The following is a 13,660-nucleotide window of genomic DNA, read 5'->3' on the forward strand; positions in this document are numbered from 1 at the left end:
TTTGATTAGTTTTGACAGATGTTTCTGATGTGTAACTGCCACCGTAATCTACTAACAGAATAGTTCCACGACCGCCAAATCTCTCTCAGCCGTTGACCAACCCTTCACTTCCAGGCGAGCCCTGACCTGCTTGCTGTAGTTGGACTTCTCTAAAATTCTGGATACATGAACAAAATTCTCTAGTTATCAGATAAATAAGAACGGAGAATGCAGCTTGTAACACGATGACTGCAGTTAACACCGCTGCACGATATATAGATTTGCTACGAAAGTAGATCCTAAGAATTCTCAGCAGAATGAGAAAACATCGTCTCCTTTTTTCCCCTACTTACATGACATGATGGATGTTAACAACTTATTTTGGTAATCAATTCACAACAGATGTACGTCAAATCATCATGCCACAGACACTTTAAACTTTCACAGTGCCGTATGGCAATTATGTCGCAACAGGAGTTCCCGTCATGGCTCAGTGGTGAACAAATCTGACTAGCATCCTTGAGGACGCAGGTTCGATCCCTGGCCTCATTCAGTGGGTTAAGGATCCGGCGTTGCCATAAGCTGTGGTGTAGGTCACAGACACGGCTTGAGTCCTTCATGGCTGTGGCTGTGGCGTAGGCCGGCAGCTGTAGCTCCGATTGGACCCCTAGCCTGGGAACCTCCATATGCCGCGGATGCGCCTTAAAAAGCAAAGGAAAAAAAAAAAAACTGTCGCAACAAAACTGGAAAAGAACAAACCGACAAAAGTCAATTCCAGGACAAGGTCGAAAAGCAGTGATGGGAGGGACATCTTTACCTTATTTCTAATCTTAGTAGGAAAGCTTCCAGTTTCTCATCATTAAGTGTGATTTTAGCTGTACATTAAAAAAAAAAATCTGTGGGTTTTATTTTGTTCTTCTGAAGGAAAGAAAAGAACTACACTGCAGCTTGTGGCAACTCTGGATCCTTAACCCACTGAGCGGGGCCAGGGTTGGAACCCTCATCCTGATGGAGACTAGGTCAGGTCCTTAACCTGCTGAGCCACAATGGGAACTCTTCAGCTGTCATTTTTCTTACTCCTTTGAAGACAGTCCATTTTTTCTTCTTTGGCTACTTTCTCTATTTAGTTTAGATGAGGCTATCTTTTATTTATCTTGTTTGAAACTCATGGGGCTTCTTGAATCTGTGGATTGATTCCTTTCATCAGTTCTGGGGAATGATCAGCCATCATCTCCTCAATTCTTGCCTCCACTCCCTTGGACCACTTCTGTCTTTCTGTTCTGCATAGATCTATCCATATCTCCTTAAGATAGCTTACTCCTTTGGGATTCCCTCCATGTTTTGGAGTTCCTCCTGACACATATTCTTATTTAAGAATTTCTCTTCAGCTGTGTCTATCCATTGGTTTTAAACTTTAAACTCATCCATGAACTTCTTGCTTTTGATCACTGCACTTTTCCATCCTAGAATTTATTTTTGGTCCTTTTCAAATCGGGTGTGCTTCTGTTTTATATTTTTCAGTTTCCTGCTAAATGCTCAGGCTTAGACCTTATTTAAAGTCATCCTTGACACCTCTCTTTCATGACATCCCACAGGAAATCCCGTTAGCCCCATCTTCAAAACATAGTCAGAATATGACAGCATCTTATTATCCTACCGGGACCACTTTGATCTGAGTAGCATCACCTCCCACTTGGATTTCTGCAGTCTCCTCCCCAGCCTTTCTGAGGCCCAGCCTTGCCCTCCTCCAGTCCATTTCCAACCCTGTAGCCAGAGATATCCTTCTGTGATACACGTCAGACCCTGCCATTCATCTGAACAACAGAGGAATGGCCAGCCCACCGTTTCATTCAGTAAAACCTGAAATACCTGCAATGACCTGCAGGGTTTCCTAATTACCTGTGTCCTCATCTCTGGTCCTTCCTTCTAACCAGAACACTCTTTGCACAGATGCCACGTTACTAGGCGCTTCACCACCGCCAGTTCTGTTCCAATGCCATCCTCTTGGTAAAGTCTACCCTTACTGCCCTACCATCCCACTATCCAGTTGTATTTGTCTTTTCCCCAGCATGGATTACCTTCCATCACAACAGCTGTTTTTCTTATGTATTATCCTTAATTGTATGCCCCCATCCAATAGAATGGCAGTGCCACAAGTTCAGGGGTTATTATTTATTTTGTTCACGGGTGTATCTCATGCACCTAGAATGGTGCCTGGAACACAGGTCCCCTGCATATTTGATCAATGAATAAATTCATTAATTACATATTTAATTTGTCCAACTCTTTCCCCAAATAAAATCCTTCACAGAATTCATATATACGGTCAGTACAGAGAGGTGACAACAGTGACATGGCCATTTTGGCCCAGCACCCCTTCCGTTCATCCCTGAAGTGTCCCTTAGGGTATCTCTTCCCAACTCTGGGATTTTGAGGAAGCCCGCTGGAAATCACTGGCCTGGCTGTACTTAAACTGTGAACTATTCTTATAGGCTAAGACCCATCATAGTCACCCATGAATCTTTGCAAGACGTGGCCCACATCAGAATGAAATAAAAGATCCAGCCACTCATCTGGTTAACTTGTGCCCAACATGCAGATGGTCATTCTTGCTTCTCCAGACCTCAGCAAGTGGAGAAGGTTGGGAGGAATAAGGCCTGAGACAGAGGAAGCTGTTGGTGCTGAGCCCACCTCTCGGTCACTAGGACCTAAAAACCTATAGGACCCATGTCTTCCCCTATTCCCTTGGCATGGGCTCTGCCATCCCCACATTCTCCTGAGTGTCTGAGAAGCCAAACTCACTGCTGGCAGGTGTGCCTCTTCATCAGCACCTGCCCCAGGATCAAGGTCTCCCCGTAGCTGCTAGGACTGCCCTGGTTCTTGCTGGGGCTGCTAACACCATCAGGCTCAAAACACTGGAACGCCAGGCAGTGTGGAAACTCTGGACTTATTGCTGCTGCTACTCTCAACGGCATCTTTTGAGAAACTCAGGGCTAGAGTTAGAGGCCATCCAAATGGTGTAAGCCCAAAACATCAGTTGTGGTTGAATTGTGTTCAAAAGTTATCCTGAGGCCCTGTGTTGTGACTGTGACCTTATATGGAAATAGGGTCTTTGCAGCCATAACCAAGTTAAGATGAAGTCATCTGGGTGAGTCCCAATCCAGTACAACTGGTGTCCTTATAACAAGAGCAGAGGCCCCACAGAGAACAGGCCAGGCAACCACAGAGGGAAAGGCCAGAGTGGTATAGCTACCAGCCAAGGAACGCCAAGGCTCAGCTGCATCTCTAGAGGCTGGCAGAGGCCAGCTAGGATCTGCCCAGTCTCAGAGCCAGCACGGCCCTGCCCACACCTTGATCTCAGACTTCCAGGCTCCAGAACTGTGAGATGACACATTTCTGTTGTTTTAGCCTCCCCCTTTGTGACTCTCTTACGGCAGCCCTGGGAAGCTGAGCAGTGCGCGTTCACTGCCATCTTGTAGTCATTCCCAAGATAGACCCCAAATGCCTTGGCTTTCTTTCCAAAGCCTGATTTCCCAACCTTCCTGCCTCTACCTCTGGAAGCGTCTTCATGGTTCCAGGAAATGTCTGCTGCCCCTACTTTTGAAGAGCATTAATCCTGGTGTACCCAGGCCCAGAGACCTGTTCTCAGAGTAGCAGCTGGGATTCTTCCAGAATGTCCCTTATATGCCTGTGCAGACTCCTGGCAGCTTGCCTTGGCCTATCAGCACCTCCACTGCGGTTACCTTACAACCTGTAAGAGCTGAGTAAACACTAATTATGGCTCATTCATGCCCATGTGTGCTCAATTCATACCTCCCCCTACCTTTCCACAGTGAAACACGTTAGGAAGCAATTGAAATCACACTGAAGTGATGAAGCCCCAGAAGCCTAGTTGAGGAGAAAAACAGGTAAGGATTTGATAGCACGTTAAAAACGCTTTTCCTGGAGTTCCCGTCCTGGCACAGTGGAAACGAATCTGACTAGGAACCCTGAGGTTGTGGGTTTGATCCCTGGCCTCGCTCAGTGGGTTAAGGATCTAGCATTGCTGTGAGCTGTGGTGTGGGTCACAGACATGGCTCGGATCCAGCGTTGCTCTGGCTGTGGTGCAGGCTGGCAGCTGCAGCTCTGATTGGACCCCTAGCCTGGGAACCTCCATGTGCCGCAGGTGCGGCCCTAAAAAGAAAAAAGAGTTTTTCCTCATAGTTTTAAACATTGATATACAAAGAGAAGAGAAGCTGTCCCATCAAGAGATTTTTTTTCTTCTGGGAGAACTACTGACACAGTAACACAGAATTCAATCTGCTCCCCATTTCAGCAGTGAGATCTCTCTCAAGTCTTACTATGTCAATCTTTCACACAGGAAAAAAGCACTTTTAAAACACAAAAGTCCTTTAGTGTTTTTTTTTTTTCTTCTCTTAAGTTAACAGAATTAAAATACATCAAGAGTATGTAGCTAAAGCCACAGTGAGGTGGAGGGTTTCTTGCGTCTGTTCCTGCAGTGGCGGGGGAGCTGCAGTCAGTTTGATTGATGGCAGGGGAACAAAGCACGGGGTGCAGACGTCAGCGGAGCTGCAAGACTTCCTAATGCACAAATTACATCTTTTGCTCCTGTGTTTCTTCCCTCCACACACTGAGGTTTGTGATAAAATTGACGGTGTGGCGCGTGTGCTGAACTATCTGAAGGACACATATGCATTTAAGAACAAATGATAGGCAGTCCATGTTTCCTAGACTCGTAATCTCTACACAGGGTTACTGTATGCTTTTGTGAGTGTGTATGCACGAAGGATGTGCTCACAACGTGCACGCGCGCACACGCACTGGGCAGTCCTCTAGAAGGGAAAAGATGGGATTCGGCGCGCATAATTCGCGCTGTGGAAGGTGCTGAGCTCAGTCCTCGTTTGGGGTCCCGTGCCCTGGGGGCAGGGTTTACTGTGCGGCCCCCACGCCCCGGCGGGGCCCCTACGCCCCTGCGCGCGCTCCATCTCTCAGTCTCTGCTTCAGCGTGAGGAGACACTGCGGCCAATTTGTGGATCTCCAGCCGGTGGACGCTCCTGCCTGGCTCCTCTGAGCAGGGCGCGGGGGCTTCTCCCCGGCCAGAATCCGGGCTGCACGCGGGATGCTCTCCGGAGCCGCAGGGGGGGAGCCAGCGGCTGGCGGGCGCCTCCCTCCCCATCGCGTCCTTGGTGAATGTCAGTGACCCGACCCCTTCACCCTTCCGCCCTTACTCAGCAGGGTTTCTTCGCTCAAAACTCAAAACGGATCCTACGTGCTTTTCTCCCCACTGGCATCCATTGACGTTTGCATTTTTACATATTTGCAAAATGTATTTTCTTTCCTTTGGATGCAAAAAGTGAGCTAATAATTTTCTGGTGGCATTCCTTCTGGCTGCTGCTCTGATTTTTTTTTTTTAATCAAAATCATTTTGCAGTAGGACCTAATTTACTGAGATCCATCAATCCACGTCAAGATACGTTTTGTATTTATTGCACTTTTGCTGTGCATAGATATCATTCACATCAGATTATGGGCTTAGACACTGAAATGACAGAGGTTATATTTGAAACGGTGTCCTAAGGGTACAGTGTCCTTGCGCCAATGTTTTTTTGTTGTTGTTGTGCACCCCAGACTGCTGGGTACCACGTTCAGTATAAAAGCTGTCATCCTGGGCATCCATGGGTTACATCCCGATGACGCAAATGAAGCTGTAAGCACTCATTTTTCTTTTTCATGGCTCCCTCCCTCGCCTGCTCCCAGCCCTCTCTAGATGGCTCTCTCCTCAGTGTTTTCATCTCTCTCTCCTTACTGGAGTGGAAGAATGTGGCGAGACCAAGGAGTTGATGGAATCCCTCCTTACAAACCCGCCTCCCTTAGCTGGCAACAGTTGACCTATGAATGTCTGTGAACGGAGTTCGCACCCAGGTAGAGAGCCTGTCGTGCTGTAAATACACAGGGAGAAGGAGAAGGTATGGCCGAAGCCATCCGCCTGCGCACAGCAGCGACCCAAGGCAAGCAGACCAGTGTGCAGTCCTTGTCAGTGTGCAGTCTGGGTCTCCAGGTTGGGACCTCTGCAGTTTTAAGATGAGAAAGGTCTGGCATTGAAAAGAACAGACACAACCACTCTGCTCCCCGTTGTTGTCATCCCATGGCCACTGAAGGAGTTTGGAGGATTGGAGACCACCCGCTGGGGAAAAGAGTTAAAATTATTATGAATTGACACAAAATTAGGCCACACTCTTTGCAGCTACTTCATTCCAGGGCTGCTGTGCTCCAGGCACTCACTGGTAGGTGAAGGTGGTTTGCTCTCCATTCCGAGGGGGTAGATGTGGCCCAGGAGGAGGGCAGGTCTATCAGGGAAGGTGGTGGAGACTGGTTTCAGAGCGCCCAGATCGCCAGCTTGCAAAACCTTGTGAATTCTGTGTGGAGGCCAGGCCTGAATATATGGTGGTTTCCAGAGGTGGAGCGAGGTTGGGCCTCTGGTCCACTCTGGAAGCTGGGACCTCCCTCCTGGAGTGTCCCTACCCCACCAGCTTGGTCCTGGGCCTCCCACCTGTGGTTGAATCTGCACTGGAAATGAGGAAGGGGCTCCTGGGACTACACCCCTGGGGATTAACCTGGCCTCCCACCTCCAGGGCTAACAAGGGCTCATCCACTGCCTGGTTTTAGGCCAGGCCCGGATCGGATAAACCAGAGCTTATTTATCTTACTTGGAATCCGCGTGCAGCGCGCATTAGAATGCAGAAGCATGCAGGACGCCTGCCATTCCAGACTTCTGCCACTGCCACTGACGTCTTTGCTCTTTGATTTGCATTCATGGCTGGCATCCTGGTTTGTGTCAATAACACACCCACACAAAAGAGTGTGGATGGAGTGGGGGACGCTGTCCACTCTGCACCAACAGCCCCCACCAATGTTTAGCAGCCCCTGGGACAAACGGGGTCAGTCAGTCTGTTCCCCCTCTCCCCCACCCAGGCCCCATTTGACTGCTAATCCCATTTTTCACTCAGTTCTTGAGTGTGTGGCTCGCTCAGGGACCCACAGCCCTGCAAGACTCTTCCTCTGCAGGCAAGGGCTGGCTCCCCGCAATCTCTGCGCCGCTGGGTGCAGAGCTGCGGTTCTCACCATGCACGGATGAAATATTCAACGTTTTTCCAGTAAAAGAGGAAAGACAGATCAGCCCCCGCTTTGCGCGGGGGCGGGGGAGGGGGTGCTGTACACGTGCCAGGCTTGAGGGCCCCGGCGGTTTGATTTATGAGTCCGATAATAAAAATCCCATTAGGCTCCTCTCATTGAGAAAAAGGAGCAGAGAAAAAAAGCTGTGTGTGTCACCGAGCAGCATTGACGCAGGCGGCTCTGACGGCAGCAGCAGCGCGGGCGGGGACCGGGCGCAGGGGGCCCGCGAGGGGCGAGCGAGGGCCGGCTTCGTGGGCGCCGCAGCCCCGCGGCCGCGTCCTCTGCCGACCCCCCTTGCGGCGCCCCCATGCGCCACTGCGCCCCCCTCCGCCGCCCCCGCGCCCCCTGCAGCACCCCCCTCACTGCTGCGCCTCCTCCTCTGTAGACCTGCTTCTCCCAGGCCCGCCCCTCTCCGTTCCCCGCACTCCCCTCTGCAGCACCGGGAGGTCCACCTGCCAAACGCCGCCAACCACCCCGCCCCCACACCTGCTCTTTGGGTCTCCCAAGCCACCCCAGGGCGACCCTGCCAACCCCCATACCCCCGGCGCATCCCCAGCACCCCCTTGGCCTGGGAGAGCTGAAGAGGGGCTGGTGCTGGGTGGAGAGGGAGGGGTACGAGCTTGGAAACTACAGATCCCAGAGGAAAGGGACTAAGGCTGGAGCCAGGGAGGCACCACGTTTCCCATGAGATACATCTCGATGGCCAAGCTGGCAGTCACTATCACCAGAAACCACTGCAGACCCACACTTCCCCAGATGTCGCAAAGGGCCCTTCTCCACAGTCCCTTCTCCGGAGGTCTATTGTACATGGCCCGAAACCTACTAGAGTCAGTTATTTTTACGTTAAAAAAAAAGTCTTCAAGATAAGAAAAAGATGAGTGATGCTGAGCTTTGTGTACGGCTGACCAGGGCCCTGTCAACATCTAAGCTGTTTCTGTGCCAAGCTCTGGGCCAGAGCCTGTCTCTGCTGGGGGAGCCCAAAGCAGTGCTGCCCACTGCGAGGGCACATGGGTCCAGGGCAGGGGGTCAGGCGAAGATGCACCTGTTGCGGCCAAGAGGTAAATGCTTCTTCTCCAACAAAACAAAACAAGCCCAGTTCTAACTGAACCTGAAAATCTGGATTTCCAATCAGAGGTTTTCTTACACTCTGCAGAAGAGAATAGCTAGCCAGATTTGCTTTTCTCAGTGTGCTAGAAAATGCATCATATGGGATTGACCTTGACAGCTGCAGTTTAGCCTCAGCCTTGAATTCAGACATCTCTACTCTCACATCCACTTGGTGTGGTAGATGTATTACTCGTGACGTCCTAGCGGCTCAGAACTTTCCAACTCAGCTGCAGCAGGCAGCAGCCTCATGGGTGGAGAGAGATTTTTGAGGAGGCCTCTTGTTAGAACTCCGTTCTCATCTCCAGTAAATCCTAATTAGACCTGAGAATTGAACACACAGAGGTCTGACACTTGTACACCAATATTCAGAGCAACCAAAAGCTAGAAACAAGTGTTCATCAGTTGATGAATGGAAAACCACAGTGTGGTATATCCATGCCATGGAATACCATGCAGCCAGAAAAAAGGATGAAGTTCCAACACAAGCTACAGCATGGATGAGCTTGAGGACAATACACTAAGTGATATAAGCCAGTCACAGAAAGAGAAACACTGCAACGCAGCTCCTCTTCCACGAGAGCCCTTGACAAGTCCATTTCATAGAGACAGAAAATAGGAGGGTGGTTGCCAGGAGCTGGGAGGAATGGGGAATGGCCCAGAGTCTCTGCGTGGCATGATGAAAAAGATGCGGGGATAATGGTGATGGTCGCAAAACACTGAATGTGATCAACACCATTGAATGGTGCACTTAAAGATGGCTCTGTGATAGACATATGTATGGATCTAAAATTTCATAATATAAACATGGTCAAAAACAAATGTGTCTTCTAGAGATGATACCTCACCTAGTTTTCTCCTCAAACTGCCAATTCTGAGAACAGCACCCCTCAGGCAGGGCACTAGCTGCAAACATCTAGCTTTAAGCATACCTTCTGGGAGTTCCCTTGTGGCTCAGTGGGTTAAGGATCCAGCAATGGTCCTTAACTCTTTTTTTTTTTTTTTTTGTCTTTTTACCATTTCCTGGGCCGCTCTCGCGGCATATGGAGGTTCCCAGGCTAGGGGTCGAATCGGAGCTGTAGCCACCGGCCTACACCACAGCCACAGCAACGCGGGATCCGAGCAGCGTCTGCAACCTACACCACAGCTCACAGCAACTCCGGATCGTTAACCCACTGAGCAAGGGCAGGGATCGAACCCGCAACCTTCTGGTTCCTAGTCGGATTCATTAACCACTGCGCCACGACCGGAACTCCCAGCAGTGGTCCTTGCTGTGACACAGGTTTGAGCCCTGGACTAGGAATTTCCACATTCCACGAAAGTGGCCAAAAAGAACCACTTAAAACCAAAATGAGATAAGATACCAGAAGTTACTAAGGGCTTTCTTGCCCTTATATATTCTGCTACAAAGATGGTCATATCTATTTGAGAATGTTCCAGAGTGAACGAAATCCTTACACCCCCTGGATCTTTGCTTTGATAGTGCGGCCCCAAGACGGCTACAGACACACATTAATGGCATGGATTCAGGGGAAGACAAACAGTGTCAAGGTTTTCGGTGCCTACTAACCTGAATGTATTCGTTTCGTACTGTTCCTGGGAGATGACCTCAAATTTAGTGGCTTAAAACAACACGAATCTATCATCTTCTGGTTCTGGAGGTTAGAAATCCAACACAGTCTCACTGGCTCAAATCGAGGTGCAGACAGGGCTGCATTCCTTCTGGAGGCTCGAGGGCAGGATCAGACCCTTGGCCCTCCTGCGTTCCTCGGCTCCAGCCCTTCCTCCACCTTCAGAGCCAGCGGCCGTACATCTGCTCCATCTCCCTCTGGCCACTGCTGGGAATGTGAGTAAACTGCAGCAGGCCCAGCTGGGTGACTCGTTACTCTGCAGCTCAGGGTCCACACTGCAGTCACCATGCAGAGTCCCCTTGGCTCTGCCAGGTGCCAGAGTCACAGGCTCTGGGGTCGAGGACGTGGGCATCTTTGGGGCCAGGATTCTGCCCGCCATACCAAGGTACCTCTTAGGGTTCAGGATTCTGTTCAGGGAATATTGCTCTAGGTGAACTCAGAGGCACCAAGCAGCTCGCTCAACAATGCAGTAGGTACTCAGAGGAGAAATGAACTGCGGTTCTTCCTTGCAATGGTTTTTCCAGTGGCTTTGCTCCTGTTTCGGACCTGGGAGTCCTCCAGGCGCAACAGCGGCATTCCTGGAATGAGTGGGGGGTGCTGGTTGGGGGCTGCTCTTCGCAGCTGAGCCCCCACGGGACAGTCGCCTGCCTGTGTGTGCAGCCTGCTGGGGTGTGGGGCAGACACAGCCACCCAGGCACAGATTCCGTGGGGCGGGTGGGTGGACGCGGCCATGGGGGTCCTGCACTCAGTGGGGCTCAGGCTTGGTTATTAGTGGCCTGTCACCTTTTTAAATTTCTTGACACTTTTGAACTAGAGTCCTTGAATTTTCATTTTGCACTGCGCCCAGTAAATTGTAGAGCTGGGTGCTGGGTGGGCCGGACCCACTGCCTGGCCAGCAGTATCTCTGCTGGTCCTTCTGCTCCAGCCCCGATGACCACCCAAAGCACACGGCAGCGCCCTTTCTGCCTGGGGCACAGGTGTGCTCGGAAATGGACATGCCTGGCTGTTCATGTTTCCTGCCAGGCGTGCTGGACTGTGCAGGCCTGCTGCCCTTATTGGTCAGAGAGACTCTGCTGCTGTAACAAATGACCCGACAATGAAGCCACTCAAGGGTGACACAGTGACAGTCCTGAGTCTGGCAGCGGGTGGCCTCCCAGGTTGTGCAGACATTCAGGCTACAGGGAAAGGGGAAGCAGAGAGCAGGCACACCCAGCGGGTCTCCCCTGCGCTCAGCCTGGGCAGGCAGCCATAACTGCTCACGGTGGCCACATCAGAGGGCGGGCAAGGTAGGGCAATATGCCACCTGGAGTCTGGCTGTTAATTCTCTTCCTGGGGCAGAAGGGGCAGGTGGATTTCGTGGTGGTCTCAGCCATGGCCTCTGCCTCCCTGTGGGTCCCCCACTCCAGCTCTGGGCCCGCCCTTCCTGACCACCACCCCCAGTCAGCCCTGCCCTTTCTCCCATCTCACCCATTCATCGGCTTTGCCTCTCAGACGGTCCTCGCAGCCTCTGCCTCTGGGCACAGCCGTAATTAAATTATTTTTTAAAAAGCATCCTCTCATTTTCTAGGTTTTAGTGCAAGGTGGGGAGACTACCATGGATTTTGTTTGCTCTCTAAAAACTTGCGAAGATCATCTTGGACTGCTTTTCTGGGTGACAGGGAGGGGACATGGCTGGACCTCTGGAGAAAGGAAAGCGCATTTGAGCCCGTCACCTTACAGAAAACCCTTTGATGCCCACCTGCTGCCTCAGGAGAAACTAATTCTGAGTACTGCTTCCGAGGCCCCTGCCCTCTGGGTCTTTTCACCGCCCCTGCCCCAATCACGCCTCTCCCTGCCCCGCGCACTGCCCACCTCCTCTCCGCCTCTGCAAGGCTTTCTCGCTGGAAGGACCTCACACGCGGGCTCCTCCGACCTGCTTCTCTCTCTCTTCTCTCCTGTCCACGCGCACTCCGTCTCGAGGTCCTAGGAGAAAAGCACTTCAGACCTCTTCTCCTACCACTTCCTCTCGCAACCCCAACTCGGAGCGTTATTGTGACCTCCGATGGCACCGGATCGTTGTCCTTCATAGCAGGTGCTACAAGGCGTCGCTGCGTGCGTCCTTACGTGCTGACGTACGTCATTCCCTTTCCACCATCTTGCCTCCCCAGCGCCACCAGGCACCGGCCGCAACGCGCATGCGCAGCCTGGGCTGTGCGCTGGGTCCTGCACCGCACCTGGTGCACAGCTGATGCTCAACACGGTGGGCTTCTATGACCAAACAAATGAAAGAAAAAGATGGCAAGCAACTAGGATGAGCTGAAACCCAGGTGATAGGAGAGTACTTGTTGTGCAGCCGATGTTCAAATTCGCCATCTTCATTACCAGTGATGGTTGCTGTGAACTTGAGGACCGCGGGAAGGATGGAGCCTATATCCCTATTTCAATGGGCTGGGATACCCTCCAATCAAGCTTCTGATTTTCTTCTTCTTTCTCATTTTGTCTTGCTACCTGCAGTATGTTTCCCAATTCCCGTCATTTATGAACTCTGATAATTGGATCATCTTCTTTTGCAATTGTTTGCAGTTGAAATATTTTATTTCCTATCTTCATATGCATTTAACGTATTATGTATTTAATATAAATGTGTCTCATGATATAAAAAAGCCAATTGGTGGGTGGTGGACACAACATTTTTTCTCTGAAGAGACATTAAGACGTTTGAAATAAGTTAAATGTATTTATTGCCATCCATACTCAGTTTGCATAGAATTGCCACAGATACACAGCTGTGCTAAATTTCCCATCTTTGATGGTTAAGTTGAACGCGTGCAGATACCTACCATAATAATCCTTTTACATTGTATACATTTATGTTTTAACGTTGCCATGGTCACCAAAAATAATTGAAACGAATTTTCCCACAGACCCAATTTTAAATGGCTTACATACTGTGACAGCACATTCTTTTATTTGTTCATTACTCAAAATCTTAGCACTTCTCAGTGGAAAATTCCAGATTTGCAAGAGAATCTCTACTGTTTCAGACCTTGGCAAGTATGTTGAGAAATATCTTGAATCTGAGGGAAGCAACATCACGACTCTCAGTGACATATTTATTTATTCACATCAGAAAACCCCTGTGTTGAGCTGTTACAGACAGAGTGTGTGGGGGAGGGGGGAGGAATGAGGACACTTAAGCAGCGACAGGCGCCCTGGCACTTCCTGCAGTCATACCTGTGTGTCCTGCTTCCATATCAGAAAACCTTACTTCTTCTCAGAGGCCACGTGTCTGAACCCCAGGTACTACAGCTTAACTTTAAATTAAATCCTATTTGTGTTATATACAGGAAAGGAACCTTTTTTAAGTGTTGGCATTTGGCTTGACCTAGCAATCCCCCTTCTTTTTGCCAATTCCTATGTCCGTTCCTTAAAGAATTTTAGCCTCCAGTTGAGGCTTTGTCCTTTAGGGAGTGTTGAACAGTGTTGAGCCAGAAAATGGTCTGTTCAGACATCACTTCCTAAAACTACCCTGGGTGTGGCCTAGGGGGAGTGAGGCTGAGGAAGGGGACATATGAGATGGCATCCTTACAGTCTGAGCTGGAAACACTCAACCAGGCTGGTGGGGACACGGCCTGAGTGATGCTTGGGGCCAGAGATGCAATGGTTTGGGAGGCGCTGGAGGCGGGAGGAGAGAAGGAAGGACTTTCCATGACACCGATGGCTTCAGTGTTGAGTGTTGAGAAGAACAGTGGGAGAAAGAGAGACGGTGTCAACAGGGACACCAGCAGGGCCTG

The 13,660-nt window shown here is 50.4% G+C and overlaps 1 long non-coding RNA gene across 1 annotated transcript in view; it reads right to left on the bottom strand.

The window, feature by feature from the left end:
• The window catches only part of LOC110259852 (uncharacterized), a 41,457-nt gene extending 29,495 nt beyond the window's left edge, over nt 1–11,962 (bottom strand). Inside the window, exons 1-2 of the long non-coding RNA XR_014843567.1 lie at nt 11,739–11,962; nt 9,827–10,465 (exon numbers count right to left, since the gene is read on the bottom strand). This is a non-coding gene — a long non-coding RNA (uncharacterized LOC110259852). The remainder of the gene's footprint in view (nt 1–9,826; nt 10,466–11,738) is intronic.
• Between the last annotated feature and the right edge of the window lie 1,698 nt (nt 11,963–13,660).

Source organism: Sus scrofa, chromosome 1, assembly GCF_054392235.1.
Source record: "Sus scrofa isolate SSC_HxYL_T2T_F1_AM1 chromosome 1, Sscrofa_HxYL_maternal_Yorkshire_Landrace_v2.0, whole genome shotgun sequence".
Taxonomy (NCBI): domain Eukaryota; kingdom Metazoa; phylum Chordata; class Mammalia; order Artiodactyla; family Suidae; genus Sus; species Sus scrofa.